General features: G+C 42.6%; 1 protein-coding gene across 1 annotated transcript in view; it reads left to right on the top strand.

The window, feature by feature from the left end:
- The window catches only part of LOC306779100 (protein unc-13 homolog B-like), a gene marked incomplete at its 5' end in the record, with an annotated part of 135,265 nt that overhangs the window by 56,063 nt on the left and 61,185 nt on the right, over window positions 1-18,017 (top strand). The window lies entirely within an intron of this gene.

The raw sequence follows: 18,017 nt of genomic DNA on the forward strand, positions 1-18,017 counted from the left end.
AAGTGTCTGGCTCATCAGACATGTCTACAGTATGTTTATATATTTATGGGCAATATTTATGTGTAATACAATTGTTCCACAGTAGAGATCCTATTTTTCAAATGTAGCAGAAATGTAGAGGGAGGAGCTGGTCGACTCCGGCTGGGTTGTTTTTTTGCATTTTTTAGTACTTGTGAGGACGTTGTGTTGAGGTATTTTTTAATACTTGAGAGGACGTTGTGTTGAGGTATTCTTTAGTACTTGTGAGGACGTTGTGTTGAGGTATTTTTAGTACTTGTGAGGATGTTGTGTTGATGTATTTTTTAGTACTTGTGAGGACGTTGTGTTGAGGTATTTTTAGTACTTGTGAGGATGTTGTGTTGATGTATTTTTTAGTACTTGTGAGGACGTTGTGTTGAGGTATTTTTTAATACTTGTGAGGACGTTGTGTTGAGGTATTTTTTAATACTTGTGAGGACGTTGTGTTGAGGTATTTTTTAGTACTTGTGAGGACGTTGTGTTGAGGTATTTTTTAGTACTTGTGAGGACGTTGTGTTGAGGTATTTTTTAGTACTTGTGAGGACGTTGTGTTGAGGTATTTTTTAATACTTGTGAGGACGTTGTGTTGAGGTATTTTTTAATACTTGTGAGGACGTTGTGTTGAGGTATTTTTTAGTACTTGTGAGGACGTTGTGTTGAGGTATTTTTTAGTACTTGTGAGGACGTTGTGTTGAGGTATTCTTTAGTACTGTGAGGACGTTGTGTTGATGTATTTTTTAGTACTTGTGAGGATGTTGTGTTGAGGTATTTTGAGTACTTGTGAGGACGTTGTGTTGAGGTATTTTTTAGTACTTGTGAGGACGTTGTGTTGAGGTATTTTTTAGTACTTGTGAGGACGTTGTGTTGAGGTATTTTTTAGTACTTGTGAGGACGTTGTGTTGAGGTATTTTTAGTACTTGTGAGGACGTTGTGTTGAGGTATGTTTTAATACTTGTGAGGACGTTGTGTTGAGGTATTTTTTAGTACTTGTGAGGACGTTGTGTTGAGGTATTTTTAGTACTTGTGAGGACGTTGTGTTGAGGTATTCTTTAGTACTGTGAGGACGTTGTGTTGATGTATTTTTTAGTACTTGTGAGGATGTTGTGTTGAGGTATTCTTTAGTACTTGTGAGGACATTGTGTTGAGGTATTTTTTAGTACTTGTGAGGACGTTGTGTTGAGGTAGCACAACTGCAACCCTTACCTGCATTTTGACCTCGTAGTTATATAAACTGTATCCCTAAAATAAGTGCTTTGTGGTGACCAGATGTGAGCTGAGTAGTCACAATGTGATCAGTACACTCACACTTGCCACTTTAGGCGTTGATGCTAATCAAACACTAGCCGTTCCCCTTCTTGCCCCTCCTGTCGGCACCTTTTGATGTGATTGGTCCAATTTATTTATGTCTGATTGCCTTTGAGCTCGGACCCGCGTCTCCTTGTTTTCGTCTGATGCTTAGATCACTTTTTTCCACACTTGAAAATCCACTCTCGTGTCCATTTTTATTTAAAATCGGAAGAGATTTCTGACTTGAAAACATAGACTGACAAATGACACAAGCTTAATTCAGTCGGGCTACCAACGAATAGGGGGACAAGTGGGTTCAAGGCCCTGTGTTGACAGGCATCCGCAGTACTGAAGTGTCCTTGAGCAAGACACAGAATCCTTGTTGTTCAGCGGCTCACCCTATAATCTGACCTCCCTGTCAAAGGGCTGAGAGAAACAAAAATTTCCCCAGAGAGATCAATAAAATGTTAAGTTATTCATGACTTTTCTCCCAAGAAAGACGCTGTGATTGCTTAAACACTGAACCTGGTTAGCTGTCTGTTGTGAATCTCGTCCTCTTTTTAGACTTCTCAAGAGGCGAATATCAGGACACCTCAGACAAGTGAGACAGTATCAGGTGTTTTCAAGGTGATGGGTCAAGAACGCTGAAAAGACGGTGGCATTAACCAATTGACCTGGCAGGGTTGGCCTCAGGACACACACTGTTGAGTTGCATTGTGGGAAGTGTAGGACAGTCAGGGTATCTCTGCTGCTTCATAAATTTAGACTTATTTTTATGAATCTGTCTTTCCATCGCTCAATTTGGAATTGCTGGTCCACTGTCACTCATCCTTTCATTCAGCAAGCTTAAATGTTCTCATGTATAACGCTCAGTTTTCAAAACATTGTGTTCTCTTCAATTTCAGCTCTTCAAGCTCAGAAGCTGACAGCCTTTTCAGTTATGCTCCATTACTTTCTAGACATACACAAGACATCTCTTAAATACCCCAACATGAAGTCTCATTCAGCAGCAATTCACCGAACTTCAGCCAGGCTCATTATTGAATCAACGAGGCTTTGTAATTATACGGCGCAGTGGTCCATTTTGAATGTAATGTGAAGGTTTGACGTTTAACGGGTTTAATTACATGTATATCTGAAACTGGGACAGTATTGTAGAAGGTAATCTCGGTCTCTGAACGATTTAGCCTCTGGGGCCAACGTTTTGGGGGTTCCAGTGTAGTGCAGCTAGCGGATGTCCTGGCCAAAACTGTCTCTTTTGTGCGCCGGTCAATTGTTCACAGTGTGATTAGCAACGTGAGATGTGCAGATGGAGTTGGAGGGCAGGGACAATGTAAAAAAGCGAAATAAAAAGCGAAATCATAATAACAAGACAGCCGATGAGTTCTGAGATTGCATTTTGGCCAATGGTCTTTTGTTCTGTTCTGTACCAACAGAACAAAGAGACTTTATAAGAAGGCCGCCACCTCCGTACAGGTGAAGATGACTCGTCTGCCGCGGCTGCCGGCCACTTCAGCACAGATCTGACAGAATAATTCGTTCATGCAGTCCTGAGCTCCTCATCAACAATCGATCATTTCTTTAAATGCCACCTTTGATCTAGTTCAGGACGTAGAGAGCAAGGCACAGCAGATGACTCAGCTTTCACGACCAATTACACAAGCATTCAAGTGTATCTTATCAAAGTGATGTTTTAGGTCAAGGAATAGGTTCTGTTTCAAATGGGAGAGCAGCGATGATCAGTCATCAGAGAGATGGAACTGTTGCTGCAACAGCATTTAAATAACTGTATTCTTTGGCTGACTCTTAATAAACCAGTTGACTGCCTGTGCCACATTCAACGCCGTCCATCCATCCTTCGATCTATCTACGAGTAAATGATCCTGGTCAGTGTCGCAGTCCCCGGTCTTTATTGAGCTGCACTCAACACAAAACATACCTTTTTAGTTCACTGTCTGAAAAAGTAAAGAAATTCACCCTCAAAGAGTTCCTCATACATATGGACATGAAATCCTTTTATATGCATGTAGTGCTACAGTTAATTACATGTATATTTCTTTGCTGAAATCATTTCAGAAATGACTTCAGATTTCTGCAACGGGACTAAAGATGTTATTCCAAACTAACGTGAAACATTCAGCATGAGGAATAATGAGTGTGCCCTTCCTCCATGTGTAGGCGTCAGTCATTACAAGGCTGTGTAATGTTGTATAATATTGTTTTAAAATGACATACAGAAAATAAGGGCCAGTGTTATTGAACTTTAGGAGGTGGAGGATGGATCCAGGTCTGCCACTGGTCAGCAGCTGTCCCCATAAGGACAGAAATCGTGTTCGTCTTTATAGAAAAAGTATTGTGCCATGGCAACCATGTCACATTTCTTTGGAAACACAACCTTATGCTTGGGGTGTCATCGCTGCAGACGGGGGCAGGTGTGTGGGCTCACACTGAAATAGCACAGTCTGAAGTCCCTGTCATATTACATGCCCAAGCTCTTCTAGCTCCATATCGACTTTACAGACAACACTGGAGAACAAAGTGTCAAATAATAATGTCTTCAAATGTGAACGCTGTCACTGGTTATTTTGTCATGCCTGTTTGTTGGCAATGTACTGCCATATATAATATAAAAAATCATTATCGTCAGATTTTTATCTTTTTGACGGTCCTTAAACACATCATGAGCAACAAACGCTTCCATCAGAAAAAGCAAACAAATGAAGCTTAAACTTGTGATATTTCATATAAAAAAAAGGAAATTGTCTCATTTAAAATCTTTCCCCGAATAAACTCTTTGCTCTAACAATATTGTCATCAGTAAAAAACATAAAATTCTGAGCTCCTCAGCGCAACTATGAAGCCATGATTGATTTGCCTGAGACCAACAGTCATGTGACAACAAATCTGTGAAACTTGGACTGACCTGCAGGCTGCTGAGCACAGTGCATTGAGGAGAGGACAGGAGAGGCTGTAAGTAGAGGTTGTAAAATGTGAATCGTGCAATATATATATATATATATATATATATATATATATATATATATATATATATATATATGATTGTGCTGTTTCCATAGAGATGCAGGATTTATATATATCAGTAAAAAAAACAAGGCCACAGAGAGTAAAATGTGACTTGTCTGTTTGATTTACCCTGGAGTGTCATTTCCCTACAAAAATAGCACATTTGTCTGAAAACGGTCCAAGTTTTTGGACAGAACTGGAGCGATTTAAGCATGAGCTGGGATAATGGAGGCAACTCAGGGATGATACACGTGACCCGAAAAGCGGGGCAGTGGCTCATCTTCTCCTCATTAAACCTGCAGTGCGGAGCCTCTGTCTCCACCCTCTGGCAGTGGGAGTTATTACACAAAGCTGTTGTCGACCGCTCATGAGGTACGCCTGCAGGTGAGCTCGCGGCATCTCCCCCTGCCCCCAGGAGCTCCCTGTTCAAGTCCTGTGCAATTTATTTTACTTTAATCCCTCAACATAGCCTCTTACAAGGCTTCATATGATATCTTACTAAAAACTACACCTCATGTGTCAATTTGTGCTGGTTGCATGCATCCGGTCTTCTCAACAAATAAGCACCAAAGCAGTTTAGGCAACAAAACTTCTTGGTTAGGTTCAGAAAAAGATTGTGAAATACTTAGTTAGGTTTCGGAAAACAATGTGGTTTGGCTTAAAATAACTGCGAAGGTGCCGTGACTGAAATACGCAAGATTTGTGACAAAAATCACAACATTTTACCGTTAACTTCTCATTTCACCCGGGTAATGTACAGCGGCCTCCTGGGTCAAAGGTCGCTGCTTGTTGGACCCTTCCACCTCCCCTACCGCCCTCCCTGTGTGTGCTTTTACGGTCCTTATTCTTCCTCGTTCACGATTACGTGGATGACATACGTAATCATTTCGTGGGATGTCTACGAATTCCGGCACTTTAGATTATAGCTATGAATGCTGGATGAGACGAGTCGGAATCCTTCCTCTGAATGCCGAGTTTCTTTTTTTTATCTGTAACTGAAACATTTCTTCGACGCTTCACACACACACACACACACACACACACATCCTCACACGCTCACATATATTATTCAGTTTCTCCTCTCAGCTGGCTCGTTCTGACTCCTAATAAAAACACACGGATGCAACCAGCAGAGCGGGGAATATCACTCGCAGTGTTGTGTTCATCTGATTTGGACGCTTTAGATACTCTTTAGTGTGTGAGGAAGAATGTATAGTCCTCTCTAAACTAAAACTAAGGAGAACAATTCTCTCATCTGCTATTATATTTCATATATCGCATTTTAAAAGCTCCAGGGGAGGAAATTAATTCCAGTCAACAGCAGGATGTCGGATTTATTTGTCCGCTCTGCCAGTCGCTCATAGACAACCATCAACTTCTCTCCCATGCATCCATTTGTCTAATCAGTGTATGAAAGTGGTTCAATTTTACAGTTCACAGACAGTGCAGCTGGTGGATAAAAGCTTTTTTTCCCCATTAACCATAGTTTTGTGCTTCAGATGACTGTTGTCAAGATGGATTTTACAGCTTTTTATACAGTTATGCTTTCTGCTCTTAATGATCGGAAAGAAGTGAAGAAGTAAACATGCATTCTGTTGTTCATCTTGTCAGGAATCAACCAGGTTAGTGCTCTAATACTGGTTGACCACAAAACATTGTACACAGGTGCGTTGCGATCCTTGGAAGAGATATCTGACTTGTTGTCTGACTTGTTGTCTGGCTTGGTGTCTGACTTGTTGTCTGGCTTGGTGTCTGACTTGTTGTCTGGCTTGTTGTCTGGCTTGTTGTCTGGCTTGTTGTCTGACTTGTTGTCTGGCTTGTTGTCTGGCTTGGTGTCTGGCTTGTTGTCTGACTTGTTGTCTGGCTTGTTGTCTGACTTGTTGTCTGACTTGTTGTCTGGCTTGTTGTCTGGCTTGTTGTCTGACTTGTTGTCTGGCTTGTTGTCTGGCTTGTTGTCTGGCTTGTTGTCTGGCTTGTTGTCTGGCTTGGTGTCTGACTTGTTGTCTGGCTTGGTGTCTGACTTGTTGTCTGGCTTGTTGTCTGGCTTGTTGTCTGGCTTGTTGTCTGACTTGTTGTCTGGCTTGTTGTCTGGCTTGGTGTCTGGCTTGTTGTCTGACTTGTTGTCTGGCTTGTTGTCTGACTTGTTGTCTGACTTGTTGTCTGGCTTGTTGTCTGGCTTGTTGTCTGACTTGTTGTCTGGCTTGTTGTCTGGCTTGTTGTCTGGCTTGTTGTCTGGCTTGTTGTCTGGCTTGGTGTCTGACTTGTTGTCTGGCTTGGTGTCTGGCTTGTTGTCTGGCTTGTTGTCTGGCTTGTTGTCTGACTTGTTGTCTGGCTTGTTGTCTGGCTTGTTGTCTGACTTGTTGTCTGGCTTGTTGTCTGACTTGTTATCTGGCTTGTTGTCTGGCTTGTTGTCTGGCTTGGTGTCTGACTTGTTGTCTGGCTTGTTGTCTGACTTGTTGTCTGACTTGTTGTCTGGCTTGTTGTCTGGCTTGTTGTCTGGCTTGTTGTCTGGCTTGTTGTCTGACTTGTTGTCTGACTTGTTGTCTGGCTTGTTGTCTGGCTTGTTGTCTGGCTTGGTGACATAACAAGTGAAACCAATTGAAAACAATGAAAATATTAAAGCCCATGAGCTGAGTCTATATCCTCATTGAGACCAAGATCCAGTCAACGGATTCAAAAAGATTCCTTCTGGTGATTTGCATCCTGTTTTCTCCCGTGACCGAAGGCTTGATGTGTTGAATGTGTGAGTACACGATAAGAGATCTTCAGCATTGTGACACTCAGTGAAGTGTCGACCCATGGGGTGATCGGGATAGTTCTAAAAGCATATCCATGCTCGATCCCTCTGGCTGCTTCTAGTCCGGCCTGTTCATAAAAAGCTCCTCTCATGGAGAAACCCTGCGCACAAGATGCTGCAGCAGTTTTCATTTTCAAAATCACCTTTTAACAAACTGAATGTGCAGTTAATGATCTGCATACGAATGTGCTCCCAGTAAGCTGGTTTCCTGTGTGCCTGTAAACAGAGCCAGGGATTTATTTAAAACTCTAAAAAACAAGAACTTGTCCATAAAAAGATGAAACTGGGTTTAGGAAAGAAAATACAGAAAACAAGTCACAAATATCACTGGCATAACTTCTAAATAACTCAACAACACAAACGCCTGTTCCTGGTTTAAAGTTCTGTGTTTTGCTGGCTTTATAGCCCGCAGTTGCTCTGCCCGTCTAATAATGACGATGGCGATGGGTTTGGTGTAAAGCCCCGTGCATCGCATACAGATGCTAAAAGGGGCACTGGCCAACCGTCGCTATTTGACATTTTAGGAGTGAGACTGGGTTGCATTATACGAGGTCATCACAGAAAATCGTCAAACTCGAGGCTTCATAACATCAGTCCACAAAGCAATATATAAACAGTCTGTGGTCGGCATCAGCGTGACTAAACATTGGTGTTTGACTGCCTGGGAATGAGTGGGCTGGGATGCCTGGAGCACACATTCGATTCCTCTCTCAACACTGCAGAAAGAATTATGGGAAAACTATAGTGGCCAACACGTTCCAGCATGTACAATAAAGGCCTGTCAGAGAATGTACAGCACAGAGCCGTCACCAGGAGTAATGAGGGCCTCGCCTCCTAATGGATGAATGACAACAAAAAGAAATCTCCTCTTCCTCCATTTATCACTTTTACCGCCTCGTTCCAGCACAATTCAAACACCCACCCTTTGCAAAGGTTTTTCTTTGTCACCTTCTTTGATGATAATTTCATCAGACTTTGCCCCTTTTTTTTTAGCAAAGTGTGTATTCATCATTTTTAATCACTTATAGCTTTTCATTCTATGAGTGCACAGCTTGTGATATACAATAATACGTATTACCATGAATCAGTTATGTACTTAGTAGCAGTTAAATCTGCTTTATGCTGGATATTGTCTTTTATTCCCATGCATCATGTTGGTTATTAGTACAATAATAAGAATACCGTAATGCTCGCCTCGTTTTGGGCCAACGGCTGCGTAGCCACCGGCCTTAGCGTTGATCCTCCTTTGTGCTAATATCTTTTTAATGAGCCATACGTCACATCCACATGCAGCTGCTGCAGAGAGTGTTGTGCATCTCAGTCAGAAGAAAAATGCAGAATACATTATCATCATTTTTGACATGAATTACATTGTTGGTTGGGTGATTGTACAGATGAGCACTCGCAGGCATTTGAAGGATACTGTAAGTGTGATTGGGCCAATATACAGTATGTTTATAAATTATTACTACACTCACATCTATATACCTTCACTTCAAATATGTATTTATGATACTGGGCATTTTCTGAGTTTATTTCCATTTTAAACCTAAATTTACATGTTTACAGATTTTTTAATGAATATATAAACAGTACGTATATATATACTATATTTATTTATATTTACCCAGACTTTAAACAAATCTAAAATCTTTAAAAGTGAGGATTTGTTGCTTTTTTTGTCTTATATTGTAATTTGAATATCTTTGGGTTTTGAACTTTTGGTTGGACAAAACAAGCAATTTTGAAATATCACTTTGTTTTTTCCCCACTTAATTCTTGCCTTTGATGGACTAAACGATAAGGTGATGAATTGTATGAAGAATTGCTTTCATCATTACATGCACCCTTGTATAGCATGCATTTGAAAAGTGAAAAATATTAAAGTACAGTTAAAGCAGTGAAACATTCAGAGCAAATTGTGACGCAGTCTAAATATCTTCTGCATTGAGTGCATGTGCATACTGTACTGGAGCAGAGTAGCATATGTTTGGCTGTCGGAGTGTGTGAAAAGTGGAAATGTGTGAGAAAGAGAGTGGGTGAGGATGAGAGAGAGGGAGAGAGAGAGAGAGGCAGCGAGAGAGAAGAGAGAGCGACAGTCTGTCGGCTGTGCAACAAGCTGCGATCAGAGGAGCGAATCGGAGGAGGAGCAGAAGGAATAGAGATCAATCGGGAGATGTGAGGATGTGAAATAGAGAGAGAGGCAAGAAGAAGAAAGAGGGAGGAAGGGAGGAGACTGTGCGGTGTGTACAGGCTGAGGGGAAGTGAAATACAGGAAGGTGATGCAGAGTGCTTTGATTAACACGAGCGGCATGATAAAGACAACGGAGAACCGACATTCTTTCTTTTTTTATTCACCTTTTGATCCATTAATATCTTCTGCGTTGTCAGTTGCAGCCGAGTGAATCCCACTTCAGGGGGTTAATTCGATTCCCCAAACTCGTTACTTCAAAGCTTTGTGTGTGTGTGTCTTGCGTGTCTTTTAAAAATGACGTAAAGAGGCGCAATCAATCTGCGAGTGCTCTTTGGGGGATTGCTGTCGCTCCGATGGAGGACGCTTGGATTGTGCTGTCAAACTTGGCTCCGGGTTGCTTGTTCTAACACTTTCCTCCGTGAGGTAGGTCTTTTCTATTTTCACTCGAGGAGCAAATCAGAAAGTGCATGGCAGAGATATTACTGAGACATGAAGGCGTTTGAGGAATCTCTCTGGGTTGGAGTTGATAAAGATGTAATATCAATCATGTTACATATAATAAATCAGTGTTTTTTTCTTCATGCGATGAGCTCTAACGTGCTTATTAGCCCTGTGGGATGTGAGAAGACCCCCTGATGAACCTCTTATCTTTATGCCGTAAGATCTGGATGTGATTTGTGTGATCTTAAGTGTTGGAGTAAGTGTTGAAAAAAGAAACCCATTTCCTCTCTTTTCTCACATTGCACCGTCATGTCAGGAAATCTATTTTTAACCAAAGCGATGAAACAAAATCCTTGTGCACTTTATTTTCCTCTCCCTCGTCTCTTCCAGCCGTCGTTGTATTCAATGTGCTGAGGGAGTTTTTTTGTGTGCAAACTATACCGCGTCTCTGCCTCTTGTTCCCTACACCTGCCAATCGGGCTTGGCATTGAGCAGACAAAGTATTGTACCTCCTCCAGCTCTGAGCATCCTCTCCAGAACAGCTCACTGTGTGGGTACGAGTCGTGATCCTCACTCGTGTGAGGGCGTCGAGCTCCTGCAGCTCCCCAACAGTAATAATTGATTAATTAGCATCATTGTTTCAAACCTGCAGGTCGGGACCTTCTGTGGGTTGTGAACAATTATATTTTCTAATTTAGAAGTGTTTGTGGTAAATGCATCTTTCCTGCGAGGTGGTCAGCAGCCTGCAGGGCGTCGTTCAGTCATTATAAGTGAGCAAAATAATCTGGAAAGGTGAGATTGGACGAATGACTCGGCTGCAAAGTTCATCTTCTTAATGTTTGTGTCAACTCGTTCTCACTCCCAACACGTCACATGTGGCAGCTCAGTCAGCGCCCCTCGGCGTCTGACACCACGGGCCCTTATTATGAGATGCTAATAGCAACTGTCATGGTATGAACTGAGAGATATGCGGATGGGAGTATTGGTAGACGCGGTGTGTATAAACAAAAAGCCACTCGCACAACAACTAGGCCCTGCAACAGAATCCACACAGCACACTCGCCTCTCTCTCTCTCTCTCTCTCTCTCTCTCTCTCTCTCTCTCTCTCTCTCTCTCTCTCTCTCTCTCTCTCTCTCTCTCTCTCTCTCTCTCTCTCTCTCTCTCATATTTGTCCAAAGAGGGTCCAATTAGATGCGCTGGCTTCGCGCCACCTGTTGCTGCTCTAGCTGGCTGTGTCATTTACGGCAGACAATTCTGTCCCGCACTCACTAATGTGTGTGTGTGTGTGTGTGTGTGTGTGTGTGTGTGATTAATGAAAACTGCTGGTCAACAACACTGCATTTGTGTTTGATTGAGTGTGTGCTGGTGGGTGAATATTGGTTCACAGAGGGCCTACTTTGCTGGTTGTTGTGTCAGTCTGTGTGTTCCCTGACTGCTTTTTTCAGTGATTCCACTTGGATTCTTTGACAGCCTTCAGTTTGATTTATTTCGGAAAGTAAAGGCTCAGTGAGGCCGGTAAAGGACTCGGAGACATGCAGGCACGGTGATTCAACAGCGGGTCGGTCAGAACACACAAAAGGGGCAAGGCAGGAAAAGCAGAAAGTCAAAACAAGTAGGCATGAACAGATAAGAAGAGGGCATGATGGTCAGACAGCAAGCGCTGTAGACAAGCTGAATGCACAGGTGGGTGTGGCAGTCAGCTGATGACTGAACGTGAGGAACATCGGTAAGGAATAGCAGGCCCTGAGATGACAAGAGAGAGGCAGTGACTGCATAATCTGTTGCTGGTGACAAGATGCTGTAGCTGGTCGTATGACTCTGCCAGCCTGAGTCACAAGTTAATGCAAAGCAAGAAGCTCAATGCACGACATGCAAGATGGATGTTCCTGCTCTGCTACTGAGAGAAGACTGGCATTATTCAGATGAATGCATGTTGCTTTTAAGAAAATTATTTTCAGAGCTTTTTGTGTGGTTGAAATGAAGTTCATTTGACGTGGCTGCATCGTTTGTAACTATTATAAATAGCCACATTTGAAGACACAACCTGCTCCTGGCTTTCTTCGCCCACGGCCTCGCCAACTTTCTTCAAGATGCCTCGATGCGATAAATCGTACAAATGAGGATAACGGTGCACACTTTAGGACAGTCTCTTCTTAAAGGCATCCATTGCGTCACACAAAAGTCACGATGTTAAGTGTTGGATTGTCAGTTTCTGGGATGTTGCGTAGATTGCCGGATGCAGTCTCCCCTAAAGGTGTGTCAAAAGTGTGACAAAAGAAATGGGTTTTATACGACATTGACTTTGCAGCAGCTGAAGCTGCAGGCATCACAGCTGATAGGAAGAAGCTTTCTGTTCGCAACAGAGGTTTCCTCTTGAATTGGCAGGGGACAACAATTGTTTGGCATCTCTTGAAATGGCTGAGAGAAAGCGAAATCAATTAGACTCTGGAGACTTTTTGTCATTCGCATCGGGTGGCGGGCGGCCAGCATCGGTTCACGGAGCAGACTCTCTCCTGGAAACAGGGAGGAACGGATTGAGCAGGACCGGCTCATTCGATTTGCTCAGGAAAGTGATTCCACCCTCCGAGTCCCAACAACCCTCCCGCCCGCCCTCCCTGTCTGCATGTCAGACAACGACCTGGTGGTGACACGCCCCACCAGGTCATTCCTCCTGCTTTTACAGCTTTACTTTAGAGACCATCAGAGCCTTCAAGTGCAATCACTTTACCTATAGCAATCTATTTATGCTGCAAACTGAATTTCCTTCCTTGCCACCAGCGGTGGTGGTCTGTGTTTGTGCGTGAGCATGTGAGATATAATGGAAAGGAGGGTCTGCTCATGATATGCTGAGTGTGTGTGTGTGTGTGCGTGAAGGCTTCAATGTGTGTTTGAAAAAATGACTGATGGAATTGGACGGAAGTGGAGTGGTGATGATAAATCAATTAGAGTGCGCAGGAGATTTAGGCTAATGAATGCGACAGCAGGGCCAGTGTCCCACTCAGCTGTGACTCAGTCCTTTGGGTGGGTGTGTACGAGTGCACACACGTGTGTTCTTACTGGATCCCACTCAGTGGGAGTAATGGTGCATTTTGCCTGCTCTCTGGGTGTTTTGATTAAGATAATGGATGAAACGCTGCAATCCTCTTTGGTTTTCAACGTGAGGTGATGCACAACCTCCTTGAGACGAGCGACAGCTTAAAATGCCTTAAAATACTTGAGTCAAGAACACTGAGACCAAGTCATGACCAAGACCAGAGTGCATTGAAACCGAGACTGGACCAAGACTTCGAGGGGTTGAGACCAAGTCAAGACCAAGACCAAGGAAGGGCGAGTCCCACACCGCATGAGACGGGATAAATTGCTCTCGTAGATCCAGCTTTCGTAGCTATATCTACGAAAAGTGATGCGCCGGAATTCGTGGACATCTCGCAAATGAATTTCTTATGTTATCCACATAATCTCGAACGAGGAGGAAGGGAGGGGAGGTTTTTGGGTCCAGCAAACACCAATCAGCCAGGAGAACGTGTTTGCTTCAGTAACAGCACTTCCTTTGATACCACAATCCTTTATACGCTAATATATGACATTCCACACAAGCAGTGTACAAATGGTGAAGTGAGGACATTTTGGAGGGACAAGGATGTAAACTGCAACTTGGCAGGCTGGCGGGGGAATGCAACTGCGAGGCGGTTATTCTTGTTTTTGTTGCTAGAAGTCAGCCGGAGTGTTGGTTGTGAATTAACGACTTTGGAGAAATGTGGACTCTTCTACCGCAGCGGTTGATGAAGATGGTATGAAAGAATGTAAGCTTTTCCTGCTTTCACCTCCCTCAGAAAGAAAGAATTCGACATCAAATCAGTAACAATTCCACTTCGTCGTCTTATTTTGCTCTATTTCTCTTTCCACTTATTCACGTTGTAAAATGAGCCCGTCATTGCTGTCTATTTTGTCGCTCTTTCCACCAGCTGTTGCCACACTCTTCTTCTTGGCTCTGTCTCTTTCTAACTGTCGCTCTGTCTCAGCCAGCTTGCCACTATTCTTCCAGCTGTCACTCTTACCTTCAGGATTCAAGCCCCCTGCTAATAGTGCTATTTATTTTCTGTCAGGCGCTCTTTGTCCCAAGCAGAACAGCACTCTCATGACGCACATTTACTCTCGCACGGAGACCCTCACAAGTCCTACATTCAGCCATAGTTATGTACTTTCCTGGTTCCATTGTGTATTTTCTTTTGTGGATATGTGGCTCATGGATTCATGTTGTGTTTTATTGAGGAATTTCCAGAACAGCTAGGAGGAAGATTTCAGCGTTCCCAGATATCAACAGTAAAAGCTGCTTTTAATATTTATCTTATTTTTGTGAACGAGTCGTACATACTGTATGTATAAAGACTCACCAGCGTAACAGGTTCGTCCAGAGTTAAACTAATCCAGAGCTGAAATTTTTTTTTACTATAAGGGTGGATTAACTTAAATGCCTTAAATGCTTCAAAGAGATGAAATCCTCTTTAAATCCTCTTTGTTTTCATCGTTAATTGTGTGAAAATAAACGTGTTTTTTCTGATAATTAGATTGCATCTGTTGTGGCTGTCTTCATGTTGGCCGTAGAGCTTGTGATGTTTATGGACCTGAGGAGATGGGCTTTTTCTCATTGAACGTTCTTTATTGGTGTTACGTGGTTTCCATTTCAAAACAAAACTCTGCATCCATCCTGAGGCACCAGAGCAATCCGTCTAACTGTGAAGTGTAGGTTGGTTATTAACCTGATGCAAGTTCTTACGCTGCATGCTGGCTCCCGATGCTGCTCTTTGATTGATAGTCTGAATGGGATATTGGCGGAAGGGTTCGTCTGGTTACAGGAGAGCATTTAAGACGCTGATCAATACGTTGACAGCCTTTGAAGGAGACATGCTGAGGAGCTTTTACAAGGCCCTTGGACCAGTCAAGACCAAAGTCATTTCCTAAGAAGGCTTTGACGGGACTGATGAGCTCAGTCAGATTCCTGGCAGAGCTATTGCAGTGGCCATCATTCAGAATACAAATTCACGATAACACTTGTCTGGCTCTTGTACGGTAAGCTGACTGTGTCAGTGCAGGTGAGATATACAAAAGCAGCAGTTCACTTCCTCTATTGTAATTGTGTTTTAGTTGTGTGTGCTGTGTGATTATGTGTGTTGTTGTTGAACGTGTTATGAATTATTGAATCTTGTGCATGTGTGGAGAGATTCAGGCACCACCTTTTGAGGGGCGTTTCAGGAGGTTGATGAGAAATGTGATTCTGTTCAGTTTCGTGCGTTTGTTTTAGCAGCATTGTGATGTGGTTCGTCAGCAGCCAGATCAGCTACAGGACGTAATACCGAGTACGTTTTTATGAGTCGACAATGTTTGCTGTTCCATATGGTTTTGTGGTTGAAGGGATGAAGCACATATCTGTGCTTAGGGAAGCCTGGCATAAAAAAACAGAAGCACATTTGTTCAAAGAGAAATTGACCTAAACATTACGTGTTTTTCTTATTTTCTTACTTATTGTCAGTTATTTAGTTAAGAAGTATGACATTCGTGTACTGCTGAAAGTCATGAATCCTTTACACACGAACAAATAAACAGCACAAAAATGCAAAATACCTGCCGAGGAATATTATATGTCTGGGGCTTTTACTGTGAAAGGTAAGCTCTTGAAATTGGTGTGACATTTGGTTTGATGCCCTCTTCCGTCCCTCTTCCCCACAGAGTGACACGACACTAAATCTCTGTCTAATGAACACAATAAGCTACTTGTGTCCATGTGACTGAGGTTCACCAGCCTCAGTCTGCTTGTAATTGGACAAAGAACTAAACCAAACACTAAATAAACTTGTAAACTTGTGACTGCATGCACGGACACATGCAGGAAACAAAGCAGTGAATCAACCAGACGTTTTTTCCCCATCTGGATCCTTCTGGAAAGTACAATAACAACATAGTTTTACCACATGTGATTGACCGTAACCACGTTGTTTTGGATTTCCAACGAGTCATTTCTAAATTGTAGAAAGGAGTTGACTTCCGCTGTGACACGAGTGCATGCTGCAGCATTGTTCAGCAGAGAGGGAGAGGTAAATCTCCAAAGTAATCCTTGTCTTTTGCTGGCACTGAAGCAGACACTCAGAAAATCTCCCCTTTTGGCTCGAGTATGACTTTCGTGTCCGATGTGAAATGACTGAGAAAGAAAGCCAGGCGTTGCCAACAAGAAGAGATACATAATAAGAATAATGTGAAGGAGGAGCAGGAGACACAGAGAGAGAGGAAGAAAAAGGATATAAAGGAGCTACAGTATCTCTTGTCGTGTCTTGTAAATTGTAGGTTTTCATTATAAGAGCTTTGAGCATGAATGTGCTGCACAAAGAAACAGACCAATCCTCATATTTATCGAGGTCTTGGAGTCTGAAGAAACCCTTGGACCAGCCCAGCTTCCTCCCATCCTCTCTGCAGCTCACTAATCAGCAGGGCTGGATGGGGATGATGGGGATGATGGGGCTGCTCTCCACCAGACTCCCAGAGAAAACAAACAACCAGGGTGAAGCGGTGGTCACGCTGCCAGGAAGCAAAAGCACCACCGTTATTTTCTGCCGTAAGAAAAAGTTGATGCAACATCACCCTCAGAGAGCAGTTTGTCAGATACACCTCAAGTATTTATAGGACATTTACTGTGGGGGATGTCCAAAATTGCTGTGTCAGGGTTCCAGATTGACTGGAACATATATCTGTTTTCCCTCCTCATAACTCCGCTATCATCAGGACCTTGTGGGTGTTGTTTGGTCCGATTTGATTGACAGCGGTTCAGTTTGGTTTTCAGTTGAAATACTGCAGTACCCATGAGCCTCAAGTGCTGTTGCTCTGCAGAAGAAACTAGAAAGCCGTAGGAATCCAGTCAGAGCACATTCTGAATGTTTTGTCATTGCAGGTGGAAAACGACACACAGCTGCCAAATTCCTCCACAATTAAGCCAGAATTTGAAAGTGAACAGATTTAAAGTGATGAATTGTGTGTTTCATCGTCATCTTTATGAATTAGTGGGTCATGTCTCACAATTCTAAGCTCAGTGAACGAGTGTCCCTTACAGAAATTTTCCTTCTTAGAATTTCGTCTGCAGGCTTGTACCTTTGACTCTTTTCTTCTCACGCAGTTGCTCATCTTCTGTACTGATGTTTCAACCCGGAGAGTTTCATGCCAATCCAAGTCTTGGAAGTGCGCCAACTTGTTATCTTTGGCAGATAATAGTTTGCTCATGCCGCTTTGTAAGAAGACGATTAAGGAAAATGCTTTTTTTAGGGCTTTTAATTCAGCCATACATCAAGAATTGTAAGCGACAACCTTGTGTGTGCTCGTCTGCAGCTCCTGTATTTTAGTATAAATAATTAATCATTGCAGTGACTCCGAACATATCTGCCTCAATGTGGTCGCTGTTTCGCCCTCGGGGCGGAATTGACTCAAGTTTGACATTTTTCTACGCTTCTTCCCCCCCATTCACAACCCCTCCTTCACTAGCTTTCCTACCACTGAGTATCTACAGTACAGCTCCCAAAATCTGCTTTAATCTCCTTAAATTAATTTAATAATACTTAATCTTAGTCGTTATTTCCTTTACTAAAACGTAGTACAGTGGCAGGAGGAGATAAAGAATGACTGTTCTGATATATCCTAGCTCGACTATATTAAAGCTTCAACAGCCAAAAATATAGAGTAATATAGGTCTACTCTCAGTAATATAGCCTTAAATATGAAATTATACATGAGACAAAATGTTGGCTGTGGTCTAACATATATCCACTTTGCCCGTGGCATTAAAAAAGTATAAAAAGCCTTGTTTTGTAACACACCAGGAGACATTATCTAAGATCGCTACCGGTTTCAAGTGACTGATAATAAACATTACATTTGGATTTAAGACATTTAGTTCAGGCTCCTCACCAAAGAGACTTATGAAAAGTAGGTGTGCTGGGAATCAACATTACAAACAACCAATATAAAAAAGAGTCTGCGTTACTGTTCCTCTGTGACCACAGAAAGATTACATAAAACAGAAGTGCCTGGATGATGAATTTAAAGACAATATGAGCCAAGAAAAGAAAGAAAAGCATTTTTACAAGCAATGAAAATGAGATTGAGGTAAAGGAATGTGAATTGGAGAGGCGAGGGTGACGTGAGGCATTTCTCATGTCGGACTTACCTTTTATGTGGGAAGGTCTGGCAAACAGTAGAACATTGTAGCTGTTAAAG

This window comes from Melanostigma gelatinosum (genome assembly GCF_949748355.1).
Source record: "Melanostigma gelatinosum genome assembly, chromosome: 6".
NCBI lineage: Eukaryota > Metazoa > Chordata > Actinopteri > Perciformes > Zoarcidae > Melanostigma > Melanostigma gelatinosum.